Source organism: Dermacentor albipictus, chromosome 1 (assembly GCF_038994185.2).
Source record: "Dermacentor albipictus isolate Rhodes 1998 colony chromosome 1, USDA_Dalb.pri_finalv2, whole genome shotgun sequence".
Taxonomy (NCBI): domain Eukaryota; kingdom Metazoa; phylum Arthropoda; class Arachnida; order Ixodida; family Ixodidae; genus Dermacentor; species Dermacentor albipictus.
In genome coordinates, this window is record NC_091821.1 from 285,938,763 (window position 1) to 285,965,925 (window position 27,163).

General features: G+C 48.6%; 1 protein-coding gene across 14 annotated transcripts in view; it reads right to left on the reverse strand.

Moving 5' to 3' along the window:
* LOC139054433 (protein FAM184A-like) overlaps positions 1 to 27,163 on the reverse strand; it is a 363,879-nt gene that overhangs the window by 135,246 nt on the left and 201,470 nt on the right. The window lies entirely within an intron of this gene.

Genomic DNA, 27,163 nt, shown 5'->3' on the forward strand with positions numbered 1-27,163 from the left:
GGAATACCGAAGAAAACATGAGACGCTTGGTCCACTGAGAACCATACGCATGCTGCTCAGTATCCTACAGCGGCGAAACAAGACTTTCCGGAAAGGTTCCGCTCAAGGAATGCGGTGCAATCCTTCGAGTCCCCACAGTGATGGCGACGAGCGACCATTGCTTTTTTTTTTCTCGTCTGCTAGCCAGAAAGCGTCCAAAACTCTGTCAGGTGAAAATCCACTCGGCCAGAGCAAACCGAACGCGCACCGAAGTGCACCGCACGGTGGTCGGGGCCATACGAGAAAAACGTATGCGCTCTGGCTGGCCCTGGCAGCCTGCGGGTAGGGTAGCGAGAACAAAAAAAAAAAATTGAAGAGGCTCAATGTGTCCTCGCGAATAAAAGTCAAAGTAGAAAAAATAAATAAGAACGTAGTTACTTTGGCTGGCTTTAGTGTCTTGACACGGATGTTCTGGCGTAGCTTAAAAAAAATGTTGATATTTTTTTTTATGTGACATGACGGCACAAATGAACCACCCCAACGCTTCGTCTCATTGGACCTCGCTGCCTGCTTTGTCAACACGTCTGCTAGTGTGTTGATTTGGCTTGTCTCGTTGTATGTTCCGATGTAAGACTTTAGAAAAGTCAATAGACCTTTGGCGTCAAATATTTATAACAACATTAAACTCACAAAGTTCCGCAATTGAAAATCTAAAGCACAACTTTGGAAATGTCAATGCACCTTTCACATCAAGAGCTTATGAGATTTATACCCATAAAGTTTCGCAATTGATATCCATGAGCTCCATAGATTCCGTGGCCTCAGTGAGATGCCGCGGCGAGCCCGCTCACCTTTAAAGCGCCCTTGAAACTTTGTGCTCGGATGGGACTGCTTGGCGTTATGTGACTCCCGGTGTATGGGCGTTGCCACGAAATCCAGCCCGAGTTTGCAATCTTCACGGTTAAATGTGTTTTCGAGCGTCGAAAAGACATTCTAGACAAAGTTCAGGGTGATTTCCGGCGCCGGGGGTCGCTTTGGTCGGCGGTGCATGGACAGCACGAACAAATTTCGGGGGGGGGGGGCTGAAGCCCCATAAGCCCCCCCCCCCCCCTGGCTACGCCCCTGTAATTGACCTATGTAAACGCACTCCTTCACAGACTGTAGAGGCTGACTGGAGATCCTGAACTCTTGTTCCTTTGCCCGGTTATTGATCATTACCTTTGTCTCCTGCATGTTAATCTTCTACCCCACTTTTATGCTCTGTCCATTAAGGTCCTCAATAATGTGTTGTAAGTCGTCCCTAGTGTTGCTGAACAGGACAATGTCATCTGCAAATCGAAGGTCGCGGATATATTCGCCGATGATCTTGCCAAGGCTGACGACTGGGCGTGTTGGTATGGCATATTAGAGGTTGGATTGCACAACATTTTCACGAGACACGCACAATAGAAACACTCGCCACAGAGCGCCTTGCGCTCATGTCTTGCACTCCATGGCGTCTTTCTCTTTTGTGTCTCGCCAAAATGTTGTGCAATCCAACCTCGAATAAGCCATTGATCCTTCCTCCTAAGCCTTCCCAGTTTCTTCTTGCAAGCACGCAGCGAATAGCATTGGACAGGCTGTCTCTTTGTCTGGCCCCTTTCTTAATAGGCATATTAGCTGTGGAATCTCTGTAGATACTTTCCAAGATATTTACGTAAGCGTCCTGTACTCCTTGATTAGGCAATGCCTCTATGACTGCTGGTATGTGCACTGAATCAAATGCCTTTTGGTAATCTATGAAAGCCATATATAGAGAGGCTGATTGTACTCTGCGGATTTCTCGATTATCCGATAGAGGACATACAATGTGATCCTACAACCTACCTACCTACCTACCTACCTACCTACCTACCTACAATGTGATCCATTGTAGGTATCCCTTCCTGAAACCTGCCTGTTCCCTTGGTTGACTAAAGTCCAGTGTTGCCTTTCTTCTATTGGAGAGTATCTTGGTGGATATTTAATATAATTTTGGAAGTAAGCTAATGGACCTATGGTTTTTTTAATTCATTAACGTCTCCCTTTTTACGGATTAGTATAATGTTCGCATTCTTCCAGTTCTCTGTGACCCTTGAAGTCGATAGACAGTCCGCGCAAAAGGCCGCTAGATTTTCAAGCATAATGTATCCACCATCTTTGATTAAATCCACTGGTAGTCCATCTTCTCCTGCCGCTCTTCCCCGTTTCATGTCTTGCAAGGCCCTTTTAACTGCATCGCTAGTTAAAGAAGGAGCCTCTCTAACCTGTTCATTACAAGTTCGAATGGAGATATTGTGACTACGTTGGATACTGTACAGGTCAGTATAGAATTCATCCGCTGCTGTAACTATATCTTCGAGATTGCTGATGATATTACCCTGCCTTTCTTTCAGTCCATACATATTGGTTTGTACAATGCCTAGCTTCTTTCTCACTGTTTTCAGGTTGCCCCCATTTTTTACTGCTTCCTTGGTCTTCCTCACGTTATAATTTCGAATATCCCTTATTTTCTCCATGTTGATTAGCTTTGGCAGTTCCGCGAATTCTATCTGATCTCTTTGGTTGGACACTTTCATTATTTGTCGTTTCTTTATTAGGTCCTTCGTTACTTGGGAGCGCTTACCTACTGGTTGCCTCGGTGCCTTACCTTCCACTTCAATTGCTCCTCCTGAAGCCAGCGTAGTTAATGTTTCATTCACTGCCTTTATGTGATCTTCATATCTCTGTTCTTAGGCTGCATATTTCTTTGCAAGTGCCAATCGGAATTGGTCTGTTTTTACCCTTACTGCGTCTAGGTTCGCCAGTTTGTTATTGACGTATTTTACTGTTTCTCTCTTCAAATTGAAGTGAATCCTAGCCCTCACTAACCTATGATCACTGCACTTTACCCTACCTAACACTTCTACTTCCTGCACTATTCTGGGATCGGCAGAAAGTATGAAATCAATTCCATTTCTTGTTTCACCATTAGGGTTTATCAAGGTCTACTTTCTGTTGCAACGCTTCCTGGAGAAGATGTTCATTATTCGCAGCTTATTCCTTTCCGCGAATTCTACCAACATCCCTCCTCGAGTGTTTATAGAATCTACGCCTTAGTTGCCAATGGCTTGCTCATGAGGCTGCTTTTTCGCCACTTTTGCTTTGAAGTCGCGCATGACTATAGTATACTGAGTTTGCACTTTTCACATCGCTAATTCAATATCTTCATAAAACTGTTCTATTTCATCATCATTGTGATTGGAGGTTGGAGCACAGGTTTGTACTACCGTTGTTGTATACCTCTTATTCAGCTGTATTACGACTACTGCTACCCTCTCATTAATGCTGTAGGATTCGTCAATGTTGCCCGCTATGTCCTTATCGATTAGGAAGGAATCCTACTCCGAGCGGCTTATCTGGTAGTCCTCTATAGCAGAGTGCGTAGCCATTTATCAGTATTGTGTAAGCCGCACCAGTTCTTCTAATCTCACTAAGGCCAATGATATCCCCAAACAATGTCTGATAATTCCTCCTGCTAGGACACGTTCATGAACGAGTCCTGCTAGGCAAGCTTCACTCGAGAGGGTTCGGAATTTACACCCTACAAGGGTCAGTTTCCATTGCGGCCTGTCCGGGTCCAGATCTTTAGCACCATCTGCTGCGTTACAGGTCTCACCGACGCCTCGGTCAAGTGCTCCGCAGCTGCTGGAGACTGAGGGCCATTGGGTAATTGAATTTTTTTTCTGATAGCTGTGCACTAATTTGTCATTGCAATTGATGCTTCGCGATGCTGGCAAAACAGCGACTTTTTTAGAGCCAATTAAGTTTGAAGAAGTTAATCCATATGTTACATGTAGGATATACCGTGCTGTGCGGAAATCAGAACGCGTGTTGCCATTTGTGCAGAAACCGGCATCGCAAGTATACATACCTGATGTGGTTCTTGCGCCATGCTGGCAATACCACGCCGGTTAGCAACAGTCATCGTTAGGTGCCACGCCATGTAGAACTATGAGCGGCACTGCCCTTCTCCATTACAGAAGCAAAGCGCCCATATTCGGCGTGTCGTTAAAGCTTCTGCTGCTGCTACCTTGACCGAGCACAATGGTGGGAGCACAACATTTGCTTGCGTCACCTCGCACATATACCGCACGTAGTCCGAAAGCACTTGCGCTCAATAGGCACCAAAGGAAACTGGTGAACGATATCCAACCGGTCTATAGGGCATCGTAGCTGGTTTACACACAACACACGACAAACATCGCCTTAATATTCGTGACCTCTCTGCGTTGACGCCTCACACTGCTCATTCACATGAAATGATGGTTTAAAAAATCTGGCATATTACATGGCACTATCACGAGGCAAGTAGCAGTGGGAGACTCCGGATTGATTTTGACCACCTGGAGTTCCTTAAGCTGCGCGTAAGCCAAAGTAAACGAGCGTTTTTGCATTTAGCCGCCAGTGAAATGCGGCTGGCGCGCCAGAATTGAACCCTCGACCTTGGTATACAAGCATAACGTCATAGCTACTAAGCTACCGCGGCGGGTGCCTAACTGCCGTTTCCATTTCGCCATTGCTTGTAATTGGTGCAATATGGAGTGACGATACTATTGTGACCATGGAGTGCGACGCCTCAATGTAAAAACTGCACGAGTCGACGCCAGGGACGTAAAACGAACACAATTGTGCGAATCACTCTTGCTGTTATCGCATTTATTCATCCGCTTCGTAAAAGCTTTGTTTCGCATAGATTGCAACATAAGCGTTGACTCAGCGTAACTTTCTGGTTTTTGTATTGATGTTCGGCTGACATATTGGGGCTCGTATTAATTGATGTCACACGCATGAAAGAAAGTATGAGTAACTCAGGGGACCAACTGCAATGCATGCTCACTGATCTGGAGAGGCAAAGCAGAACGGTGGGTCTAAAAATTAATGTGCAGAAAACTAAAGTAATGTTTAACAGTCTCGGAAGAGAACAGCAGTTTACAATAGTAGCGAGGCACTGGAAGTGGTAAGGGAATACATCTACTTAGGACAGGTAGTGACTGCAGATCCGGATCATGAGACTGAAATAATCAGAAGAATACGAATGGGCTGGGCTGCGTTTGGCAGGCATTCTCAGATCATGAACAGCAGGTTGCCACTATCCCTCAAGAGAAAAATTTATAACAGCTGTGTCTTACCAGTACTCATGTACGGGGCAGAAACCTGGCGGCTTACGAGAATGGTTCTACTTAAGTTGAGGACGACGCAACGAGCTATAGAAAGAAGAATGATGGGTGTAGCGTTAAGGGATAAGGAAAGAGCAGATTTGGTGAGGGAACGAACTCGAGTCAATGACATCTTAGTTGAAATCAAGAAAAAGAAATGGGCATGGGCAGGACACGTAATGAGGAGGGAAGATAACCGATGGTCATTAAGGGTTACGGCCATTCCTAACAGCAGTCAGTCAATCCTTGCAAACGTGTAAAGCCAAGCTGAGCGCACCTAGCTTTTTGTGATGTCATGAGTGCCCCATGACATGCTCTTTATGGCCAGTCCGCTTTCGATTTTGTTCACGCTGTTTTTCGAACAATATCCCGAAGACAGTTCAAAACCGGGCCGACGGCGGCGGAGGCGTTATGCCGATCCCGAAGATAGTGCGGCGGAGGGGCAGTTCGCCGTTGAGGGGCCAACATGCACAGCTTCGCTGGTCATATAGGATATATAGGTCATATAGTCTGCCACCCGATCGCGGGTGCGCTGGACGGCCAGGATTTGGTCATCGAAGACGGGACTTCGCGGGAGCGCGTCCGACTCTTTCTTGGTGAACTTCGGGCACAGTGACCCGCAAACCCAGAGCATATGAGGCAAAGTAGCAACCTCACCATAGGCCACGCAAGAACAATTCGGATAAATCTCGGGATATATGCTATTAAGGGACGCCGGATTTGAGTAGGAGTTCGTTTGCAGGAGTCTTAAGTGTGACCGCCTGCGGCCAGCTTAGCTTGGAGTGAGGCGGCGGGAAAACCCTTCTCTCTAAGTAAAAAAATTTAGTGATTTCGTTGTGGGAGAGAGTCACCCGATCCGAGGGCAGCGCGGTCGGTAAAGCCACGCGCAGCCTCGTAGGCAGACTCGTTGAGGTTCAGAGGAACCCCCCCAATCACCCCGACGTGTGGAGGGGAACCAAAGGATCGAGTGTATGGAGGTGCTGCCGTGTTTGGCGCCTTTCAGAATTTGAACTACCTGCCGGGCTACCCGGCCTTTATGGAATGCCCTGATGGCCGCTTTCGAACCGCTATACACCCTGTCTCTCTGACCGTCTTGCATGGCGAGTGCAATGGCCACTTGCTCGGCCACCTCTGGGTTCGTCGTCCAGACAGAAGCACAGCTGATGACTTTGCTCAGTGTGTCCACGACGGAAACCACAAAAGCCTTGCCGTCTCGATATGCAGCTGCATCCACAAAGCTTGCCTCGATCTTGTCATTGTTTATTTGCTTTAGTATACTCAATGCTCTTGCCTTGCGACGACCTGCGTTGTGAACGGGATGAACGTTGCGGGGCAAAGGGGCGACCACGATCTTCTCCCCTATTTCTCGGGGGATTTATGTGTTTTCAGCCAAGTTCTTGGTGAGTGTGAGTCCGATCTCCTCGAGGATGCGCCTGCCGGCTGGCGTGGTGGACAGCCCGTTTAGCTGGACCCGTTCCTGAGCCTCGGCTATCTCCTCCATTTTATTGTGTATGCCGAGCCGAAGGAGGTCCTCGGTATGCGCTCTGACGGGTAGCCCGAGGGCTCTCTTGACAAATTTTCTAATGAGGGCATTAAGCTTTTCCCGCTCGGCTCTGAGACAGTTGTGCATGGCCACCATGTAGGTGAAGTGACAAAGCACAAAGGCGTTCATGAGCCGAAGCAGGTTGTCCACTTTGAGGCCACGATGTCTTTTCGTGACCCTTCGGACGAGGTGAAAAGCATTGTCGGTTTTCGCAGTTATCTTGCGTAACGCACTGCCGTTGCCGCCGCGTGATTCGATTAACATACCCAGGTCTCTGATGGTGTCGACCCTGGGTATCCGTTCACCGCTCCGAGTGAACAGGTGAATGTCACTTTCCGAGACAGGTTTCCAGCCCTTGGGTCTGTGGCCTTTTTCTTTTCTATAAAGCAGAAGCTTAGCATTCGTCGGGGAGCATCTGAGTCCGGTGGGTAGCAGGTACCGCTCCGTGACGTCTACCGCCTCTTGCATGGCGCTTTCCACTTGCCCTTCGCTACCGCCGGTGCACCATATCGTGATGTCGTCTGCGTATATGGTGTGTTTGATACCTTCAACTTGGGCCAGATTCCTCGAGAGGCCGATCATGCAGATGTTGAAGAGAGCAGGCGAAATGACCGAGCCTTGCGGCGTGCCCCGTGGGCCCAGGAGCACCTCGTCGGAGGCAAAGTCGCCGATCCGCAGCTTCGCTTTCCTCCTTATCAGGAACGAGCGGACGTAGTTATATAGTCTAGGGCCCAGCTCGAGGTCGGCGACGGAGGCCAGAATGTATTCATGCAGAACGTTGTCAAACGCTTTCTCGAGGTCGATTCCGAGCAGGGCCCTGGTGTCTCTGGTACTGCCATCAATGATTTGATGTCTGATCACCTTCATGGCGTACTGCGACGAAAGGCCGGCACGGAAGCCAATCATGTTATGAGTGTAGATGTTCTCTTCGAGATATCTGTTTAATCTGTTGAGGATGACGTGCTCCGCCACTTTCCTGACGCAGGAGGTGAGAGAGATGGGTCGGAGGTTGTCCAGGTTCGCAGCCTTGCCGGGTTTGGGGATCGGGACGACGTTGGCGGTCTTCCATTGCTGTGGGACGCTGCCGTTTTTCCACGTCTCGTTGATCTTCTCGGTGAGGTATGCGATCGAACCGTCATCAAGGTTCCGCAGCATCTTGTTGGTGATTCTGTCGGCACCTGGCGCACACTTCCCCTTGAGCGCGAAAATGGGTTGTCTAATTTCCCCCACGGTGAAGTCTTCGTCCAATTCCGGACGGGCTGGGCCGAGGTAGTCGGGAAACTGGTCTTCCTCGTCTCCGTGCTTTATGGGAAGGTACTTTTCCATGAGCTTGGCAACCAGCTCGTCCCCGGAACAGGATGTGGTAGCTTCGTGCAGAGCTCTGGCGAGCGTGTGTCTCTGACTGGATCTGGTGCTGCCCTCGTCGAGAAGATGTTTTAGCCTGCCCCAGGACTTGCCGTTACGCATCTGCCCGTCGATGGAGTTACAGACCTCGTCCCATTGCTGCTTGCCGAGGGTCCGACAGTGATCTTCAATGGCCTTGTTGAGCTCGGAGATTTTTTTCCTCAATCTTCGGTTAAACCTTTGTCCCTTCCATCTTAGAAGCAGCGCCTGCTTGGCCTCGATCAGATGGGCCAGCCTACTGTCCACCTTCTCTACCTCCAGGTTGCTGACGATCTTCTTAGTGGATGACTCGGCGTCGCTCTTGATTCACTCGCACCAATCTTCTAGGTCTTTGGGGACGGATGCGCTGTCGTTGCCGCGGAACCTGCGAAAAAGGCCCCAGCCTGTGAATGTGTATTCTCTGGATTTACTTCGTGTGACTTCGAAGCAGGTCTCGAGCACATAATGGTCGCTACCAAAATTTATTACGGTGTTACTCCACTCGGCTCCCTGGACGTTCTTCACGAACGCCAGATCGAGGGTGGTGTCCCGGCTCACCGAGTTGCCGATTCGGGTGGGGAACGCCTTGTCCGTGATGAGCGTGAGGTCCCTTTCGTTGGCGTTCTGCCACAGGCCCCAGCCCTTGCTCGTGTCGTAGACGTACGCGCACACTCCTTACGGTGCATTTAAATCTCCGACGACGACCAGTGGATGGGTGCCGGCCAGGTCGACGGACTTCTTGAGTATCGTTTTGAACTGCTGTCGCGAGTCCCTAGGAGTGCTGTATATGTTGAGTATAAACACGCTGTTTCTCTGCTGGTTGCGTTGTCTTGTGTTGAGCAGAACTTCCGCCATGACGTATTCGACCTTGCAACTCGCCAGCTGAAGCTGGCGAGTTGCAAGGTCGAATACGTCATGGCGGAGACAAATGTGTAAGCCTCCTGTCGGCTAACGTGCACACTCCCCGATCTTCGGCCTGCATGGAAATAGCAGGATAACCAGAGAGGGATGCGGCAGAGACGAGGGTTTATTGTAATGCTATTACTTGCGGTTTGTTAGTTAGCGACCTAAAATATTGCTTCAACGGAGCCCTCTTATTGGAGTACCGCCTGCAGTTCCATTGCCAAATTTTGAACACCTCTTTGGAAATATCCATGATTAGATACATTGTCTGGGGTACCCGCTGTAAGCACAGGTGCACGCAAAAAGTGCCCCCCACTCTGACGCGCCGATGTGCTCGTAGCCCTGATTTGAGTCCCCGACGCGTTCGGAGCAACGACCTGCATCGGAGTTACGGACGTATTATTGGGGATCACCAAACGCTCGAGGGCGTCCATGCAATCGGCCAGCGCGCCTAGGCCTCTCTTCGGGCCTCCTAGGGCGACTTGCATCTGTGCTAAGCCTTGCTGTAACTGCTACGCGCTCTTAGTGAGCGTGGCCAACATGCCTCTAATCTCATAAGTTTGCGAATCTGAATCCTCCTGATTGGAAACTGCCCTACGCTTGGCGGCCCCGGCCGAGTCACAGGCCGGAACTACTGCTTCTGTGGTGGTCGGCGCCGACGCGCTGGACGTAGCACTCTGACTGATTACCTATTTCTTAATCTCGGTCATTTCGCTAGCTATCTTTCTGACCATTTCTTTTAAGTCCGCGTTTTCCTTCTGAAGGTGCGCTACCTCGGCGTCCCTGGCTTGCTGTGGAAGCGGGTCGCGTGGGCCCCGGGAGGATCTCGCGTCGGCGCCGCCAGCAACCATATCTGCCCACGATAGCGTCGACTTTCTTTTCCTCTGCTGGCCGGCACTGGACCCATACCGGGCCCTGGAGACAGAGCAGCTCCTGGAGCGGCTTCCGGATCTGCCCCTGGACATAGATCTGCCCCTGGACCCGGATCTTCCCCTGGACCTGGAACGGCGTCCGGAAGGCGGAGAGGGGCTCCGGGATCTAGAGCTCCCGCGAGCCGCGGAGCGACCGGCGACGGCCGGGAGTAGTCGCTCGTCCATAGTGAGGGCCGGAGACTTGCTTCTATTGGCTCGGGATTGGTCCCCACGCCTGCGTCTGACGAGGTACAGCGTCTGATACTTCTGCTTGCACTCCTTGGCAGCGGTGAAGTGTTGGCCTCCGCACAGCCTGCATTTGGGGTCGCATTTGTGTTGTTCGTCCGGGTTGGCGATGCCGCATCCCCTGCACATAGTTTCGTCCGGCGAGGGGCAGACGTCCGCTCGATGCCCGAGGCGGCCACAGGCGTAGCACTCCTCCACTTGCTTCCTATATAATGCACACCTTACAAGTGTGCCACCGTACGACACGTAGTTTGGCACCTTGTAGCCGTCGAAGACCACAACCACGGTGCCCGTGCTCTTGATTCGTTTGGCTCCCAAGGCCAGCGGGTTCTTCGAGTTGGCAATCTTGCGGTCGAGCTCCTCCGGGCCGTCATTCAGTGCGATGCCGAGGATGACCACTTTGCACGTAGAGTTAGGCGCTGCTTCGTACGCGTTCACCTCGTACTGCTGACCGCCAACAGTGATGCACTCGACCGTGACGTAGCGGGTCCTATTCTCTCTTCTGGGGGTGCTGACGACCATGCTATTTTGTTGGAAATTCGGGTACATCGTGTCCGAGTCCCATTTCGCCGGGTCGAAACTGACTGCATTCCATATGGCCTCGGCCACAACTGTCGGCCCCACCTTGCTGATGTTCAGACCTCCCTTCAGCCTGACGATGATCTTGGCGTCTTCTTTGGGCAGCGGAGGCATCCTTCCACGCCGAATAATTTTCGCTTTAGCGCTGCCGCGGTCTCGGCGACCTTTTTTCGGTCACGTTGTCATTTGGCTTAGCGCCGGTAAAAATGGCACCAACTCGCTCGACGGGCGCTGATTTGGCTCTGGAGCGCCTGGCAGCAACTGTTTGCCATCCGAGATCCTTGGAAAATTCCTCGGGAGTCCGAAGCTCCCCTTCCACTTCCCATTCCATCACTGTAGACACAGGCGAGAAAAGCTGGCGCCGCAGCAGCACTTCGCCGCGCTAACCCAATCGCGGCTAGGGTTAGCGTCGGAGTGGCGTGGTCTGGACGGAAAAGGCCGATAAAATCGCAACAACGCCACCCACCTTCAAGAGTCGGGTGTCTGCGGGATCAACAAAACTTAGCGAGTCCGTTGGTTTTAATATCGTCGAACTGGGCTCGAATTAAATCACCGAAATCATCTTCAGAAGCGGGAGTGGGTCGTCGCCGCTTACTCGCGCATTCGTCATCGTCGTCTACCCCCCATCCTATATCCCACTCAACCCCAAGAGTAGGTGTGGGCGAGCAAATGCTTTCTCTCTCTCTCTCTCTCTCACACACACACACACACACACACACACGCATGCACACACACACACGCGCACGCACGCACACACGCACGCACGCACGCACGCACACACACACACACACACACGCGCACGCACACACACACACACACACACACACACACACACACACACACACACACACACACACTAGTGACGCCGGGGCGTCACTTGCGACCGCGGCTCAGTCCGTAAGCCCTAGAGCCGCGTCGTGTGCCGCCTCGTTGTGGCCGTCCTCCGCGAGAACGTGAGCACGTGTCAGTCATGCATGTCTTCTTTTTTGCACTCTCAACGTCGTGCAAGAAAGACGCGTAGTGCCCCCAAGGTGATTCGGCCGTTGGCAAAGTTTCTTATTGCAGTCTGAGAGTCGCTGCAGAGACAGCGTTGACGCAACCTGACGCTCAGACGCAACCGTGATAGTCACGACTATCACGGTTGCGTTATTCTGAGCTACTGTGAACGCTATGGCTACTGCTTCCCCTGTCTCGTTACTTGTGGTGCGTATCGTCGCGCACGTCTTACAGTGCTTCTCTCTATCGATTACGGATCTTGTAAAACCCCGTCTGCGATTTTATCGAGATGCGTCTACGAAGACTGGGTCCTTGTCGCTGCCCAATTTCTTCTACATCTCCTTCGCTCTGTTCTCTCGTCTGTCCTTATGGTGTGCTAGGTGCTGTTAGGAACGGCCTGCTGAGGTGCCGACATGCAAAGTTTTCTCAGCCAGCTGCAGCTGCGAGCGTGGCGAGCTTCCCCGAAGCGACCATGGAAGCCTTCACCACCTGCCGCGGTGACTCGTTTCGTAGGGACGACGATGCGCCACGTCAACACCCCCTCGGTGCCGCTATGACTAAACGCGTTCGGCGGACCAAGCATTGTTCGTGAATTCGCCGTGTCCGCTGTTTGAAACAGTGCAGCCCCTGGAAGATATTTTGCGCGACCGTCTCACGGGGTTTAGAAGTCATGGACGGACGCGGTGGCCATTGTCTCGGACAAAGCCCCGTGTCTCCAAGAACCCACTCACTTCGGCGTGGTCAGTAAAACCTGTGTGGAAGTGTGTGTAACCCTCCCCCTCAAAGGCGGGTCGACTACGATGACGTTGGACGCTACGAATTGGCGGTGAACTGCCGTTTTTCCCTCACCTAGGGATCTAGGGAGGACATAGCGTTTATAGGCAGCTGTTGTGCGGCTGCTGAGTGTGCTTTTTCTCGCAGTAATGCTAGACTGACGAACTGTAATGTCCTTATGTAGATACTGTAAATAAACACATATTCCTCGTTCTCGATGAGAATCAGTCCTTCCCTTAAACAACGTCCTCAGCGTGGATAAGATGGACGACGGCATGGGCCTACTACCATCTATTTCATGCCCGACTCCAAACATTACAACTGGCTGGCAGCGGTGAGACAGATTTGCGATGTGGTGCTGTGTCTGCGGTGAGTGCTTGGTTCTTGCTTCGAATCTCTAGGCTTCATTTTGTAGTTGTTCTGTTTAGAACAGTAGGGAAGCTAGATTGTTGATTGTCAGCTAGGTTGTGTTTTCCTAGGTAGGTTTAGCGAGCAGGACCAAGGCAGTAAAGCAGCAATCATAGAAGGAGGGACACTGCTGAGAGAGGAATTGTTGATTGTTGGTGAAGAACTGGGCCTAGAGGTACGCAAAGAAATGCTAAAATTGGAATTATTGCAGCTAATTCCCGAACAGGCCAGTGAGGAAGAAATTGAAATGGGGTTGTAACTTCTGAAAAAAAGAGAGAAACGGGACAGAGAAAGAGAAGAACGGGACAGAGAAGAATGGGACAGAGAGAGAGAGGAACGCGAGAAGGATCGCGAGTTAAGAAAAATGCACCTTGAACTTGAAAGGAAAAGTTTGCAGTTGTCTCAAGGAAGTGAAGGGGCTCTGGGCTGATCAAGTGAGGCAGAATCATACCGCATGCACAGGCTGTTAAAGCCATTTAAGGTCGGGAACGACATAGGCTTGTTCCTTGGAAATTTTCAAAGAACTTGCGAGAAGATGAACTTTGGTCCGAGTACATGGCCACAGCGGTTGCTGTCTATGTTGCCATGTGAGGCTGCGGAAGTAATCGCCAGACTCAGTGCACAGGATTCATTTGATTATGCGAAAGTTAAGGCTAGTCTTTTGAAAATGTACCGCCTTTCAACCTAAGCTTATCGGCAGAGGTTTAGCAGCACCGGCAAGAAGGATAGCGAGGGATATCCGGAGTTTGCATATAGCTTAAAGGCAAACCTAGTCGAGTGGCTGAAAAGCGCGGAAGCGTACGACAGCAGAGACATGATCATTGAATGCATGTGTCTAGAGCAGTACTACAAAAGCATCCCCCAAGCTGTGTAACTGTGTGTGCAAGACAGAGGGAATGTAAACACTGTGGAAAGGGCATCTGAATTAGCCGAAGAGTACGCAACGCGTAGAAAGCTAAACGCCGAGGACGGAAATTGGGACGGTCGAAATGGACCGCGGAAACAATTTCCATTCAAAAAGGATTCACAGACTAAACGACCGGAACCTGTAGACGTGGAGGAAAAGCTTTCAGGAAAGAGCGAGGAGAAATCAAACGGGGAAACAGTAAAAGAGCAGAAAATAAAATTCGAATCTTTCAGACCGATCCACTGCTTTAAGTGCCACAAACTCGGACATATCGCTGTAAACTGCGGCAAGCCTAGCGTAGTTTTTTCCTACATAGATAAAAAAGATGAGAATATGGAACTTTTAAGCCGATATCTTCACGACCTACAAGTTAATGGCAAACCATGCCGGGTGCTGCGAGACAGTGCCGCCACTATGGACACTGTCCATCCGTCTTACGTGACGGTAGGTGACCTCAGGGGAGAAGTAGCATGGATCAAACAGGTTGTAGAGGAACACAGCGTGTGTCTGCCCATGGCCAAAGTAACCGAAGCTAGTGACCGAGGCTGCAGTTTTGAAATTTTTGTCTCTGCAGTACCCCTATATTTTTTCGAATCGTTCGGATCAGTTACTACGTGACAAAGGGCTTAAACTGGGAGAGGGCGTAGTACAGGCATTGACGCGAGGCCAAGCTCGTTTTATCGCTTCGCTTTCGGCTGAAAATGTTCAAGCTGTTCTAGCGAAAGTAGCAAAAGAGGTAACTTCAGTAACTGATTTCGAGCTAGGGTCGAGGGACGAAAAAACGGTTGAGGGAAGCCTCCCAGCTGACCAGCTCATTGAGAGCGGATCACTAGGGTGTCAAAGTTAGCGCCTGCAGGAAGAGCCAGCTGACGCACTCGCAAGCGAGACAGGGTGGTTACTATCACCGGCCTCCAATAGCTTTGATCATCTCTTACGTGTGGACAGAGAATCACTGGCAGCCGAGCAAAAGAATGATGACAGCTTAGCTGAAGTACATCACACAGCTAAAGAAGGCATTGCAAGGCGTAACGTGACGATACATGAGAGACGAGGATTGTTGTATCGGCACTACAGAGACCGAAAGGTCAGGATTCTAGATCAGTTAGTCGTAACTACTAGGTACAGGGAGGACCTCTTAAGTCGCCATCATGGAAATGGGTGGTCCGGCCACCAAGGCATAAACAAATCAAAGGAAATATTGCTCATAGAATACTACTGGCCTGGCTGTTTCAAAAACGTAGAAAATTTTGTGAGATCGTGCGACGCCTGCCAGCGCTCAGGTAAACCAGGAGAAACATGGAAAGCTCCCCTAAATATAGTGCCCTTTATAACAGAACCTTTCAGACGACTTGTGATAGGCACTGCAGGGCCTCTACCAAAAATAAAATTGGGTTACAGGTACTAGTTTACCACGCTCTGTCCGGCTACAAAGTTTCCAGAAGCAATCCCTCTGAAAGAGCTCAGCTCCACCGAAGTAGTAGACGCGCTTTTGGTAGTATTTGCACGACTTGGATTTCCATCCGAAATTCAGGCACATCAAGGGTCAGTATTCACGAGCGCACTGACTTCCACATTCTTGAAAAAGTGCGGAGTAAAGTAGATACACAGTTCCGTCTAACACCCTCAATCAAATAGTATAGAGAGGTGGCATTCAGTGATTAAGCGAGTTTTGCGGGCGCTCTGTTACGAACACAAGGAGGACTGGGAGAACTGTTTTCCGGCCACTTTGTTTGCTTTGCGAACGATTCCTCATGAAGCTACAGGGTTCCGGCCAGCAGAACTAGTATATGGGAGGACACTCAGTTCTCCACTGAGAATGTTAAGAGAGATATGGGAGGAAAGAGGAAAGAGTCCAACAGTGGTAGAATACGTGTTAAATCTGCTGTAACGGCTAAGTGCAACCCAAGAGCTAGTCGAAAAGAACATTGGACTAGCTCAAAAGAACGGCAAATTCTATTAGGAGAAGAATATGCGAGGCTTCGTACGTTTAACGCCGGAGGCCAAGTAACGATCCTCAAACCTTAAAGAAAGAACAAGCTTGAAGTTCACTGGGACGAGCTCGTTAAAGTGCTGCACAAGCTTTCAGATACTGTGCTTTGAAAATGCCCGGTCGCAGGAAGGAGCTGAGGATATACCACTGTGATTTGATGAAGCCGTACGCAGAGCGGAGCGTAGTCGTTAACTGAACCATCAAGGAGGAGGATGACACTGGTACCGAGTTTAATGAGTGTAAGGCGACTTACAACTCTGAAATCAACCTGGAGGAAGTGGTAAAACATTCGGTAAGCTCGCACTCTCTTAGACCCGAGCAGCTAGATGAGCTAAGAGGGCTGTTAGGGGGATATCTCGACAGATTCTGCGATCGGCTAGGTAAAACCGAGCCAATAACGCATGAAATAGAGCTGAACCCGTAAGATGGAAGTTTGACAGGGTGTCTCCACGACAGGGAAAAATTATGGAGGCAGAGATACAGCGCATGCTAGAGTTGGGTGTTATTGAGCCCGCTGAGAGTGACCATACGTCACCGCTAATACTTTTAGAACCCCCTAACAAGGACCCTCGTCCGTGTGTTGATTACAGGAAGTTAAATGCGATCACTATGGATCAGGTGTACCCGATACCCGATATTGAGGAACGAATTGAAAGAGTTAGGGCTGCTAAATACATTTCAACGATAGATTTCGTGCGGGGATACTGTTCCCCTTTCAGAAAGTGCCAACCGCCATACCGCATTTACCTCACCTGTAGGCACTTTTCGCCCTCTCGCACTCAGTTTCGGGCTGAAGAACGTGCCATTTAGCTTCTCTATGTTAATGGATATTGTCCTGAAAGACTTGCAGGAGTTCGCCTTGCCATATCTTGATGATGTGACCATTTTTTCGGACAGCTGGGAACAACACGCATCGCACCTCAAACAGGTGTTCTCACGCTTGAGGGAAGCCGGCTTAACGATGAAAGCGGAGAACTGTAGGTTAGGCTCCTCGCAGGCTACTTATCTGGGCCATGTTGTCGGTCAGGGCACGAGGCGGCAGGCCGAGCTGAAAACAGCTACGATTGGAGAATTTTCAAAGCCGTGCACGAAGACAGACATTCGTTCGTTTTTGGGACTTGTGGGGTACTATCAACGGTACATTCCAAATTACTCGCAAATAGCAAGTCCTTTAACGGACGCCCTCCAAAAGGGAGCACCGAATAGCGCGCACTGAGATAACGACAAAGAGAACGCTTTCCAAAATTTGAAAACGCTCCGACCCGCAGCCCCTGCATATCCTGCTGTTCAGGCAGACATCGGCTCTATGACCGAGGCGTCCGCACTGGTAGCACACATTTGCTTGCGGTATAGTGAGCACTTGACTAGCGAGTGCCCTTCCGTCTCTCACGTAGTTTGGGGCGTGATGCCTGTCGAAAAGGATGACGACGTTCGTGATGTTTCCCATCCTCTTGGCCATGAGGAACGTCGGATTCCTTGGTGTTACTAGCATCTCCACCATTTCTCTAGGAGACACCTCGTGCGCTACTCTTATCACTCCCTTAGGTGTATCTTCTACCGCCGTCTCATACGCGTTGGCTTGAAACTCTTTGTCGCCCATCCTCGGTCGAGTGATAGTCTATCTTTAGGCGTGCTCCTCTGATGACGTGCTGATCACTAGAATGTTCTGTTTATAGTCGGGACACGTCGTGCCAGTTTCCGATTCCTTCGTGGGGATTCCCGCTGCGTTCGCACAGCAGCATTCTAGGCGATTCATGCCGTGACCTTGAAGCTGTCACGTGGGCGCAACATTATCTCTGCCTTCGACAAACTGGGCATGCTGCTCGCCGCCGTGATTTGTCTTGCCCTCTGTCCCTTGCTCCACCTATCATTCATTGCGTTCTCGCTTGCGAAGTGCGCTGCCTGATCTTTGGCTCCGTGCAATTTGGTCTGCTCGCTGGCACATTCCCCTCTCTTTACAACGCGTCAATCTGCTTCGTCTTCATGCTCTTCCCTCAATATATCCCCTCCTTGCACGCTCACCACTGTCCTCTTGCATCGCCAGCAATACTTTGGTGCAGCAGGCAGGGCTTAGTTTCCTATTTTAATTATTTTACTCTTATTAATTTTTATTGCCCAACATAACCCTTATGTCCTCTTGCAGCGCTAAGCCGAAAAGAAGCAACCTTGCGGGGGCTCAAGCCACCAGCTCCGTTGGGTCAGGGTTAGCGGCCGTTTCGGCGTGGCGTTACATAAAATTGATCGATGTGCCGAAAGTACTTGACAATGATATCACCTACTTGAGGATGATATCACGGTGGTCCCTGGAACTTCACTTCCACTTTCTTCTCGATAATAAGGCGTATGTGAATTATTCCTATGTACGCCGAGAATCATTCAAAATCGGAGCCGACGCAACACGCGTCCGCATTTTGGTTCTTCTTCCTCCAATTGTATAACAACACAATGGTTTAAAATATTGCCCATTCAGTTAAGCATGCGAATGGCCGTGAAGTTCCACAGGATGGTGAACGTGAAATGTCCTGAACTCCTCAGTATGTCCATGCTACTAGGAACGATAGCTTTTTTTAATGTAATACGAACACATGCACATGCTTGTTGTTATGTTGCCCAAGAAATAAAATCTGATAATAAAGGCGATGACTTAACAAATAAGCAACCCACTACTACATCTGAGGAAGTAAAAATAGAAGATAGAATAATTGAAGAGCACTCCTGAAAAAAACAATACTGAAACCAAATCTTGAGTTTTCTGTTTCGGCATCTGCTGGGTGACTGTCGAGCTATGTCCTACGTAGCGTTAAAAAAAGAAATCAGGCAGCACAGTATCGAACCGCTGTCAGCATGACGCGGAACGATAGGTGCGAGTGATTGAACCACTCGGTCACGGCTCCCCCCTCGTTTCCCTTTATTTACAGACATTCAGCAAATACATAATTACACACTGCTGCCACCATCTGACAATATTCACTTTCCCACCGCTGTTGTTTGAGCTAGCGGTTGAGATTACAAAACATTAATTTGGCAAGAGCATCCATCAATAACAATAGTTCATACGCATACGCTAATTTCTGAAACACTTGACGTAGTTTACTCACACAGCAAAGTAAGAGTTTATTGTTCTCACATTTATATCACAATTCCTTACAGTCATGTGGCTTCTCCGGATGCTGTGAAGGCCGAGAGGAAAGAACATGTCATAAGGCATACTGTTTTGCCCTGTGGCTACGTAAGGTGGCAGTAACGGTAATTCTTTTTAATAGTTCTTTACATAATATCCCAAAGCAAGACCGCACTCCAACAGTCTAGAAAAAACGTGTTCTACAGATTCTGGTTTCTTGCAAATCAAACAGTTAGCCCCCACGGTAAATAGCCCCCTTTTTTTGTAGCCGTGTTTTCACAGGCAAATATTATTATGTAGTTTAAAAACGAAAGTTTTCACTGCCCATGGTACCATCATTCCCCTGGCCTTCGCGTACATTAATCGATTAAATGGTTCTGGACACACAAGGTCCATGAAATTCGAGCTTATCGGCTTAAGTGTCACTGTGGCCAAATATTCTATGGAAAAGTTGTGGTTTAAAAATCTAAATCCTACGACCACCTCACGTAGAAATTTACTCATTGCGTAACACCCAGCCTCCCTCATCGAGACAACAAAGTTAGATAAGAAATTGCTCAATCCTACTTGAATAACTGTTCGCAAGAAAGGGTTTGTCGTGTTTAGCAAGAATAAAAATCTAGAAACCAGTTGCTTCAAGTAGAAATCTTGTAATGGCAAGCCCCCCTGACCTAACTTGCGAAACAAGTTCGTCCTGCTTGTTCTTTCATACTCTGACTGCTACACAAGCACAGTGAATGCTCTATGGGATTTCTTCAAATTGAATCGGGAACAGCTCAGGACTTGCATGAGAAACACAGTTTGCTCACCAAGAAGATTCTGCACATAGCCGCACGTGCGAATGTGGAGAGATCATTCCCGGCCCACTTGTCAGTTTCAGCTTTTAATTCCTGCACTTTTTCATGCCATAAATATTTGCTATCTCAATGTGTACCTCACGGTACACCAAGATAAATCGCAGGTAGTAGCGTCCACTGCATACCTTAAAAACGCACGGCGTTGTTTGCCACCGGCCATGCCACAAGCCGACACACTTATTCCGGTTTATATTGCTGTCCGTCATGTCTCAAAACTCACGCATAATTGTCATAGCAATTCGAACACTCTGCTTATCAGCGCAGAACACATCATCAGCGTAAGCTAATAAACTCACTTCACACCCATCTAGGCTGAAACCATGCATATGCGGACTGTCAATATTTTTTTACAGGGAGCCTCTAGATAAATTGCGAACAAAAGAGGTGACAGGGGGCACCCCTGAAGAACAGAGGAACGCACTTCAATCCTTTCAGTTAGCTCCTGGTTGACAAAGAGGTTAGTTGTGCAATTATTGTATTATGCCATTTTAACTCCCTCTGTTATCTTTGACCCAACTACGATCTAACCAAGAATTAAAAGTGGGGATTATGACATACTCTGTCGAATGGCTTTTCTGGATCAATTTGTAACGTAGTGACTTTCCTAAAATTGGCATCACAAGTTAAAAAAAATTAAATGATGGGGTTTTACGTGCCAAGACCACTTTCTGATTATGAAGCACGCCGTACTGGAGGACTCCGGAAATTTCGACCATTTGGGGTTCTTTAACGTGCGCCTAAATCTAAGCACACCGGTGTTTTCGCATTTCGCCCCCATCGAAATGCGGCCGCCGTGGCCAGGATTCGATCCCGCGACCTCGTGCTCTGCAGCGCAACACCATAGCGACTGAGCAACCACGGCGGGTGGCATCACAAGTTTCAAGAATGCTGCGAGCCACACGGATATTATTCAATGGAGACCTCCCTCTTTTCCCGCACATCTGATGCGGTCCTGCTAAAGCACCAATAACCCCTTGTAGTCTCCGCGCCAATATCTTCATCAAAACTTTATAATCTACGTTTGTCAGGGTAATTGACTTGTAGCCTGCAACTTTGTTAATTTGCGTAATGGCTTTTTGGTATCAAGAGTGTATAGACCCTTTTAAAAGACGGTGGCAGACAACGTTCTTGATACGCCTCCTTAATAACACGTTCTAATACGGTGGCTAGTAGCGGGCGAAAGGCTCTCTAAAAAGCTGCTGTTAAGCCGTGTGATCCTGACGATTTTCCAGGGTTAAGGTCTTCAATGGCCTTTTGAATTTCCTTTGCTGTGATACCTACTTATAATCTTTCTGTTTCTTCAGTGTCTAACCTAGGTAGAGTGGTTAGAAAATGGCTTTCATAACCAGGCTTGCTCGGTATTCTACACTTGAAGAGCTCTCTGTAATATTCCTTAAAGGGATAATTGATTTCTTCGGCATCTCTAGATATTTTCTCTTTGTATTCAATCTCGACTATCTCGTTTCTTCACACATACTTTTTTCTCAGTTCCAAAAGCCCGCTTTGTTGGCATTTCATTAGCCAAGATTTTTTTCCGTTTGTGCGCGAACAAGTGCGCCACGGTATCTTTCCGTTTCGACAGCCTCAATTGTATTCTTTGTTTCCCTTATTTATTCCGTAAAGGTGCCTGGCATTCCCGTTTCAGCATTTACCAATTCCTGAAGAGTTATTTAAGGTTATTTTCTTCTTGGCGCTGTTCAAAACGTATTTCTACTGCTCGCTCTATGGCGTTCATTTTTACGGCTTCTTTAAACCTGTACCATCACTCACCCTATCCTTTTTAACATTTATTTGCTTTAGCAATTTCTGTTCGTACACTTTCTAGAAATTGATCATCTTTTAGGAGTTTCGCATTTAATTTCCATGTTTTCCACTTCATTCTAGGTATTGCGGTGATCTTTTTTCCCTATCCTGAAGGCTACTAAACAATGGTCGCTAAATTCTATGTTCAGCACCTTGTAATTATCGCACGAAGTGGCAATTTCTTGCGAAAGATAAGCTCTATCTAGCCTTGAATGGCTGAAAGAAAAAAAAAACAGTCAAAAACACAAAGGACAAGAGGAGAGGTTCACACCACAGCGACTGCACTATCAATTGAGCTTTATTAGAAACAGCATATTCCCAGCAAGGCTAGCAGAACATGCGCAACCACATCATCGCTAATCACAGAGCATGAAAAGACAAGATATCGCATCTATCGTTACAGACCTAGAAATGCAAATTCTGTGTCAAGTATGCGCACCGAGGTTGTACTAATGCAGTCGTCACCTAATAAACTGAGGATGATGCGATAATAAACTGATAGATGATAATGAACCGATAATGAACTGATAGATGCGATATCTTGTCTTTCCATGTTCTGTGATTAGCGATGATGTGGTTGCGCATGCCCTGCCAGCCTTGCTGGGACTATGGCGTTCCTAATAAAGCTCAGTTAATAGTCCAGTCGCCATGGTGTGAACCTCTCCTCTTGTCCTTTGTGTTTTTGACTGTTTTTTTCCTTCAACTATGTACCAACTGGCCCGGATTTCAACCCATCTGCTTGCATGGCTATTGCCTTGAAAATGAGTATGATGCTGATTATTGCCTCCATTCGCGCAATGTACAATGTCCGCCAACAGGGCTCTTCCAATGGACCCCCTCAGAAAGACAACGCTCTTATTAGCCCAGTATCCATCACTCGAACGATCGTCCGAGCTGAAAATACAATTGAAATCTCCTAACACTATCAAACCTACGTATGTTTTAAAATGCTGCGATATTTTTTGAAAGAAACTTAGCTGGTCATTCACTTTCGTTGGTGCGTAGGCACATAATATTCAGACTTTCATGTTGCAATATACAAAATTGCACAGCACGAATCGAGCACTCAGACAACTTAAAACTGTTTCTTCAAATATACCCAAACCTTTCTTAATAAACAAACAGCAACCGGCCGTTGTGTCAACAGCATGGCTAACGCATACAGTATAGCGGTCACTAAACTGTACAACCATACCACCAGTCTGTCTCTCACTCTCTATTTTAGTATGTTGAATCACCAAGACATCTAAATGTTCTTCCAACATTACTCGTCCGAGCTGACGCTGCCGCCCTCTTGTCCTCAGACCTCTAACGTTGAGCGTACGCACGCGCAATGGAGCTAGCGACATATCCATTTCCAACAGCAAGAGTAAAACAACGGTAAGGCCCCTAGCAAATAGCAACCTTCACAAACCGAGCGTCCCTGTCGGCGCGACAGCTTGAACGTTGGTCACCACGTCGCCTGCCCTTCTCGAGTGAGCGACACTGACCTTTGCGCTGTGGCGACCTTTCCTTTCTTGGCCCGGGTCGACCAGACCACCGGCCACTCTGCACAAACACTTCGGTGGCGCTTGGAAGGTGGGGCCAGCTCCTCAGTGGCCGTCTGAACCGGCGTCTCATATGGCGTTTCTGGCTCCATCAGCACGTTAGACGCGTCACACCCATGGTCCGTTTCTTCGAGCGCAGGCGGTGTCCCCTTTTCTTCGTTCATTCTTCTTTGTCTCTGATTTCTTCCTGCTGTGTCGTCCTATGTCGACGCGGATGGCAGTGCCACCTTTTTCGCGACACTTGCCACCTGTTTAACCGGCGTCTCCAAGGACGCTGTCAGATTCTCCGTTGCTTCCTCCTTCATCAATTCGAGACCCTCGTCGTCAAGTTGCCTGCTGCCGGTAACTCTTGCGCAGTCATGTGCTTCATGGACGAATTTCCGGCACTGAGCACACCTTGACATTCTGCAGTTTCTTCTAATGTGTCCTTTGCGTCGACACCGAAAGCAAATTGGAGCTCTCCCGGCAACGACGACAAGCACTGAACCACCAAAGATCTTGAATACATGGGGCAGAGCGTCCGGTGTTCTCTCGGAGCGTCATCCGCACAATACGCGTGCTGGGCTCCGCTTGTTCGAAGCCTGTCACCTTCCAATCCTCTTGTTGTACTTCTTTCACTTCGCCAGAGTGGTCGAAAGCCCTCTTCAATGCTTCCCCGGTAACGTGTTGCGGTACAGGGTCAATGACGGCGCAAAAGCACCCTTTCGCCTCCATGCCACCCACTTTAACGAGCACTTCCTTCACGTCTGGAATTCATAGCTTGAGCCACACACGCCTTATTGGGAAGGGCCCTATACCGGCCACGTCTTTCAGTGCACCGAGTTCTTGCAGTGGGTCACGGAAATCTTCCAGGCGGTATAGTCTTACCTTGTATCAGTATAGTATCACCTTGGAAACAGTGTTACGCCATGTGCAGAGAGTCGAGTTAAGCATAAATTGAAAGCTGAGTCTCCGGACTACATACGCTGTAGCTGCTATCACGATAACAGCCGTAATTTTATCACAGCTACCGTTTGTGTCTCGAAAATTGAGTACGAATTTTCGTTGTTTACATAGGCTTCCACTGCTGAGCCTTTAACCGCTCTGGGAAAAAATTCTTGCTTGCCACAGCTTGATCAGTGCATTTGGCTCGTGAGGATTGTCTTCCAGAACATGTTTGTCACCTGCCTTTTTCGATAACCGACCTGCAGCTATAGTTATTCGCGAAAAACTCGCTCGTTCTATTGAGAACGCGCTAGCTTGCTGCCGGGGCCGCTTGGGATGCTAGCTGGTACTTCTCCAGAAAAGCTGGATATGGGTCATCAGCCTCTTCCGATCACTTTTTCTGGTGTTCCCTTTGCAACTGGTAGAGGTGAGCGGTAGTCACTAAAGCTCTGGGGCTTGTAAGGTGCCTCGATAGCAGCGACGCCGTTCAGGGTAGAGACACCCTTTGACCAGATCGCGCCACGGTTCGAAAGCGACGGCGCCATGTTGGTTCTCTCAGGCGTGGTCGTATACTGCTATTGCTGCGTGCAGGATACCTTTTTTCGGCGTGTTTTCGTCCAGTTTGGTGTGCGCGTGTTTGCGTGTGTGTGTGTGTAAAAGTACGTAGTGTGTACTTGTGTACGCATGTTCTTGCGTGCATACGCCTGTTTGCGTGTGCGTGTTTATGAGTGCGTACATTTGTATTCGTGTATGTTAGAGGCGTGTACAGATTCGCAATATGTGCGTACGTGTTTGTGTCTGTGCGTGCGTACGGCCATTCGCGTATCCGAGTGTGTGTGCGTGTTTGTGTGGACACGTGCGTTTGTGCATGTGTGAGATATGGCATACAAGTGCGTGTTTCTGTGCGTGCATGTGTATATGAGCTTGCTTGTGTGTGTGTGCTGGCTCCGCAGCTGCAAGAGGGCCGATAAGACAGCTGCAGCGCGGGAAGCCGAGCGGCGAACGGCCGAAGTGTCGTCCACCAAATTACGGATTGCTTCGAGGGAACACGGGCACTTGGAAACACGCGGGACTTTTCTTGGCGTTCTGTGAGTTTTTTGTGATGTACATGGCGAATTGTTTGATGCATGGTTACTCTTGGCAGATATCTCAATCTGAAGCAGTCACCAGAGATGAAGTTACATAGTGATTATAGCGTACCGTAAATGATCGGTACGGGCAGAAACCGTCACATGTGCCATCCCAGTATGTACAGCTCTAATGTATATTCGTATTTATTTCAGGCGTCTATTTAACTGTTGTACCACAAATACTGGAATACCCACGGCAGGAATGATGGCCTCACGTATCTTTTGGTCCATTCCACAGTTATACGGTGCACTGGTCCTTGGCTGCGAGTTACATGCTGTCTCTCGTCATGGTGGCATGCTCTGCAATGGTTCGGTAGTCACGGATTGTTTCGCCGACAATGGTAGATTGGACAACCACTTCGAAGATGCTTCGATGGCAAGTGCTTTGGCAGCTTCTGTATTGTCATGCGCTGCTACTCTCCTCTTGAAGGGCGAGTGTGTCCACGTGCCACCCGATGTCCACTGCGCATCTTCAATGCCATAAACTGCGCCGATAGCGAGTCATCCTAAACGGGGCGGGCGCTCCGAGCGCATTCTTTAGTAGGAATGTACGCACGACAGGAATGGTGGCAGCCCTGCGATTCCGATTGGATGATGCGGAAGACCGCTCTCGTAAAAATAATCAACTTTTTTTATGGTTTAGCGGATATCACCTCCGTGTCATCTGTTCAACCAGAGCAAAAAATAATGGGAATTGTAACTAACACTTTAACTCTCAGCATAACGAGCGATCTTATATCCCGGGGACATCGTATTGGTGGGTTCACTCAAGGGAACTCGCGTGCATTGATAGTAAGTTATGCTGCCTAGCTATAAAACGAAATAAGCTCTTCTATGGAAGCGTGCAATACTCAAAGAAAACAGCATCACAGTTAGCGAAGATTTCAGTCCCGCTACACGTCACGCCAGAAAAACCCTTATCGAATGCGGAAAAGGTCTTAATCTACCATTTAAATTAAGATAAACAAGCTACTAATTGATGGAAAATGCTATGGATACGACGCCAATGAACAAAAGATCTACGAAATGGAACCGCAGACTATCCTACATGATGCCGCGGCGTCTGTTCGATACTTACGGTGAGGCCGCCAAGGAGCGCATTGATAACGCGAAGAGTAGGGACCCCGATCCCATAACATCTAGACTACCGGTTCTCTTCACTAATATTCGTAGCTTTTTACCTACAAACGATTATCTGTGTAGCCTGATAAATCATTGTGACGCAGACATAATTACATTAACCGGAAGGTGATTGACGAGTAAAGTTACAAACTCCCAGTTATTCCGCTGTAATAAAGAGTATAATGTTTACCGTAGAGATCGCGCTAAAACGATAGGAGCTGCCGTTTTAATTGCTGTTAATGAACGTTTTGACTGTTTTCCTGTAGCCATAACATGTTATATTAAATGTGTATGGTGCTGCATTTCTGGTAATTTCCAGAACAACTGCGAGTCGGCCTAGTTGGAACAGATTCATCATAAAACTTTTTGTGCGCAAACAAACAGAGACGAAGAATAGGAGCAACACAACGATCGTCCTTGTGTTGCTCCTATTCTTCGTCCTTGTTTGTTTGCACACAAAAAACTTCCAGAACGTTGTGATTTGTGCTTGTTACCGAGCGCCGTCATCTGCCCCGACTTTTTGTGATACGAATGTTTATGCGAGATAAGTGTTCGTTTCCCTGGAGGAGCAATTTCGTTTATGGGCAATGTTAATTTCCCCAAAATTTCGTGGTCAGGCACGTGTCGTTGAGTAAGTCAAGCTTCCGCAGAATAGAAGCCTTTTATCGACATATGCGCAGATTTGAACTTAAACGAGGCTATTATTCCCCGCGTAACGAACACCCTGTCATCTCTTTTGGATCTTGTTCTAACGCCGTCGACACACTCACCCGACTTCAGCAATCACGACGCCTTGTATTTCACTAACAACTCTACCATCCCAC